The sequence below is a fragment of the Pan troglodytes genome, chromosome 4 (assembly GCF_028858775.2).
Source record: "Pan troglodytes isolate AG18354 chromosome 4, NHGRI_mPanTro3-v2.0_pri, whole genome shotgun sequence".
Lineage (NCBI taxonomy): Eukaryota > Metazoa > Chordata > Mammalia > Primates > Hominidae > Pan > Pan troglodytes.
The window spans coordinates 10,498,407-10,502,998 of NC_072402.2; the positions used below are offsets into that span (position 1 = coordinate 10,498,407).

Sequence of the window (4,592 nt, forward strand, 5' to 3'; positions counted from 1 at the left end):
AGTCTAAGATCCAGCTGTCAGCAGGGTTGGTTCCTTGGAAGACTGTGAGGGAGAATCTGCTTTAGCCTCTCTAGCTTCTAAAGGTTTGCTCGCTGGGATCTTTGGTGTTGCTTGGCTTGTAGACACATCACCCCAACCTCTGGCTTTATGTACACACGTCATTCTTCCTGTGTGTGTCTCTCTGTGCATAAATGCCTTTTTTTTTTTTTTAACAAGGACACCAGTCATACTGGATTAGGGCCTCACCTGCTCCATTGTGACTTCATATTAACTAATTACATCTACAACAACCTAATTTCCAAATAAGGTCACATTCTGAGCTTCTGGGAGTTAAGACCCCAACATGTAAATTTGGAGGGATGCAATTCAACACGTAATATTCCCTAACACAATATTTCCATAACAGTCTGTAGCATCTTCTTCAGGCTAAGGGATTGGGGCCCCATCTATCAGAGTTGTAATAAGGAACAAAGGTTGTTGAAGGTAAGATGAGACTCAAGATTCAACAATATGTTCAAACTGCAGAATCAAAGAGTACATTGAGGCCAAATATCTAAAAAAGAAAGTTTGATGGATTGCCAAAGCAAGAGGATCAGAAGGAAGTATTAAAACTAAGATAAGGATACAGAAAGTTGCAATACTGGATTTGACATAAATGTACAAAAAACAGGGAAGGTTAAATAAATCGTGATACAACCATCAAAATTAAAGATTTGGTAAGTATTTTCTCATCCCATGAATAAAGGCCCATTGATCTTTTTATTGAAGGATATTCAGCCCATATTAACCAGGGTTGAAGATCCTACATAAAAAGATTTGAGTTGCCATTTTCTCAAATAATCCTCAGACACTGACTCTTCATAATGGGTTCTACTAGTACAACTCTGTAAGTCTTAGAGAGAAGTTTATTCATTCCATTCAAAGGATACTTGTTTCGAGAGCCCCCAGCTAAATTTGGGTTCTAGTACCAGAGCAGCTAGCAACCCTGCCCTAATGGGACATGAAGGGTACCTGGACATGGGTGTTTACAGTGTACCTTTCACGGGATACTTCTTTTACTTGGCAGACTTCCTAATTCTTACTTGACTGACTTGCAATCAGGGAGTCCCTCACATAGGAAACTTGTTTACACTGGCAGATGCCCTTGTGGCTCTTATCTGACCCATCTCCAGTTTAGTCCTGCCTGACCATTGCTCAGGCACTAGGAGCCTGACTTTGTAGTCTCCCTGGCAACAGGGAAAATCCGGCCAGGATAACCTGTAGTTCTTTAGATGGAAGGTGCAAATTCAATACACCATCACAATAGGAAATAAGTTTAAAGAGTTTTTACTTATAGGTCCTAGGCAAAGGAGTTGACAATGAGTCAAGAGTGAAGCTCTCCATCCTCAGTCATGCAGGCAGAAATGGAGTCAGGCAGAGAGAGACAGAGAGAGCGTGCACACATGAGTGCATGCTCTCAGCAGCATATATAAAAGAACAGTGTATCAGTCACTTCAAGTAATTGGGCAAATGCCTGAATGATCCCCTTAAAGAAAGCAGAAGGAAGTGCGGAGCTCAGTCTGCCAGACTGGAGAGAGATGCCTCCAAGTTTTTATCTTTGGCCGCTGGCTTGAGCCATTTGAGTAGAGCATGGAACTAAAGGCTGTGTCAATGGTGACTGAGCCCTGCTTCTGATATGAGAAAGTCAAACTTGCTTTCAAAATAGATGCCGATGCAAGATAAAATCATAAGTATTTACCACAATGCCTTCAGGTATTAGGGCCTAAGGTTTGGTTTTGCTTTTTGGTTTTTGTTTTTTGCTTTTCAATCCTGGTTAAGAAGTGCTAAAAGATATTATAGCCCTACATTCTGATTGGTATCAAGGGCAAATTTTCCTTCTTTTACAATGTGTTTTCTAGTTTTTTTTTTTTTTATTTTGTTACAATCAGCATAAAGGAAGAAAAGATTATGCCTTTGAATAAGAATTGTATTTACATTTTACTTTTTAAAAAGAAGGCAATAACTTGCATTTCTAACAATGGTTTATTAGAACCAAACCTTCAGATAGAAGCTACTAAGAATGCTAGATAAAATATTTAAAACGTCTCCTTATAAGAATTTAAGAACTGACAGATAGCCAAAATAAAATCTAAGGAAAGCTGAAATCCAGAAAGCCAAGCACAAGAAACTTACTCTACTTTGACCTGCAGTTACTTGCCTACCCCGAGAAATTCCTGCTTTGATTCTGCAATCTCCCTTGTATAGCACAAGATACAGAGGTCAATGCCCAGGCTGTATCCCAAGTGGAGACACTAATAGGAGGCTCTCCTTATATTAAGCAAGGGGAGAAAAAAAAAGGACAATGAACTCATGGTTATAGTGCTACACATAAACTCCTCTCTCACATCTTTGCAGGAGAATACAGAGGAAGTTGTTGGGCCCTGTCTGGAGTAGGTATTAAAGGAAAAGAAAGAGTGTTCCTACCAAATTATAGACATTAGCTACAGCATTGCCTGGGAGATACAGGGATCCACAGATTACAAACTTGTTTATGGTCACCCAAGACCAGACATACAGAAACTTGGCAGTAGCAAATGCATATTCTCTCTATAGAGAAAATTGTCTATTGACCTTCAAAATATTACCACAATAAAACCCTTAGACAATAAACTGCACACAAATAACCAAGCACACAAGGAAAGAAATCACCATGAGTAAAATCAAGAAGAAACAGTAGAATAATTGAATCATACCCACAAGATTACAGTATTTCAAAGAGATATCTGCACTCCCATGTTTATTGCAGCACTATTCACGATGGTCAAGATATGGAATAAATCTAAGTATCCATCAACACATGAATGGATAAAGAATATATGGTATATATACACAATGGAATACTATTCAGCCATAAAAAGGATAAAATCATGTCATTTGGCTCAATGGGGATAGAACTGGTGGCCATTATGTAAAGTAAAATAAGCCCAGTACAGAAAGACAAACATTGCATGTTCTCACTGATTAATATATATTAATATAGAATAAAGTAAAGTAGATTCTATGGAAGCATAGAGTAGAATTGTGGTAACCAAAGGTTGGGAAGGGAAGTGAGAAGGAGGAGATGAAGAGAAGTTGGTTAAGGGGTACAAAAATACAGTTAGATAGAAGAAGTACGTTTTAGTATTTGACAGTACGGTTGGAGAATTAAAGTTAACAATAATATTGTATATTTCAAAATGCCTAGAATTGCAAGACAAAGAAAAGTTAAACGTTTGAAAGAAAAGATAAATGTTTAAGGTGATGGATATCTCAATTACCCTGATTTGATTATTATACATTGTATGCAGGTATCCAAAGGGCAATGTAACCCAAAAATGTGAACAACTGGTATATATGGAGCATCAGGAAGAGTAGCTAATGGATGTGGAGCTTAATACCAAGGCAATGGGTTGATTTGTGCAGCAAACCACCATGGTTCACGTTTACCTATGTAGCATACCTGTACATCCTGCACATATACCCCAGAGCTTAAAAGTTGAAGGAAAATAAATAAATTTAATATAAATATTTATTTTGAATTCTTTATCAGGATGTTTGTATATCTCCATGTCTTTTGGGTCAGCTACTAGAAGATTATTGTGTTCTTTGGGTAGGAGTTATGTCTCGTTATTGGTTTTTTGTGTTTCTTGTTGACTTACATTGAGGTCTGAACATTTGAAAAAGTAGAGGCTTGTTCCATTCTGCAGACTGGCTTTGTCTTGGGGGAGCCCTTCACCAGTCAGCCTACCCAGAGATTCTGGGTATACCACCTGGTATGGTTCATGAGCACGCTTGCTGCTAATGTCCTCCAGCAGGCTGGCCTGTTTCTTGGGACAGCAGGTGAGCAGACCCTGGTGCCTGGGTCTGCAGGTGCCAGCCTGGTGACTAGGGCCATGGGGGGTATTCTAGGGCTGGGGTGGGCATGAAGTCTGGGGCTGTAGGGGCCATCCCAGTGCTGGGGGTGGTCTGGAGCCTAGGGCTGCTGGGGCTACCCTGGCCCTAGGGTGGGCCTAGAGTCTGAATCTGTGGGGGCTGACCTGGCCCTAGGGTAGATCCAAAGCCACTGAGGCCCAGTCTGGATCCTGGGGCTGAGGCAGGCCTGAAGACTGAGTCTGCCAGGCCGAACTGGAGCCTGGGGCTGCAGGATCCAGCCTTGGACTAGGGTAGTCCTATAGGTTCAGTCCAGAGGGACCAGCCTGGAGTCTGAGGTTATGGTGAGCCCAGTGTTGGGTTTTACTATGGCAGGCCCAGTGTTGGCATCCAAGGCAAAGTGCAGTGCTCACTTTTCTCTCCTTTCCCCAAGTGAAGGGTATCTCTCTCCATGCCGTGCTGCCTGAAGTTGGGGGCAGTGATGCAGGTAATATAAAGCTGTCCTTCTCACCCTCCCCAATGCTACTCATAACATCAGGATGAAGCTTACGAACAACACATTGAGTAAAAGGAGTCAGACATAAAAGAATACATTGATATGATTCCCTCAATGTTAAGTTCAAGAGCAGGATAATCTAAACTATATTGTTTAGTGATGCTTTTTATAAGAGATAAAAATATCTTTAAAAAGCAATGATATAATT

At 40.6% G+C, this 4,592-nt stretch overlaps 1 long non-coding RNA gene across 1 annotated transcript; it reads left to right on the forward strand.

The window, feature by feature from the left end:
- Window positions 1–329: 329 nt before the first annotated feature.
- On the forward strand, window positions 330–3,546 carry LOC112209209 (uncharacterized). The gene is made up of 2 exons (XR_002943884.3): window positions 330–716; window positions 3,327–3,546. It is a non-coding gene; the product is annotated as an uncharacterized LOC112209209 (long non-coding RNA).
- The last annotated feature ends 1,046 nt before the right edge of the window (window positions 3,547–4,592 follow it).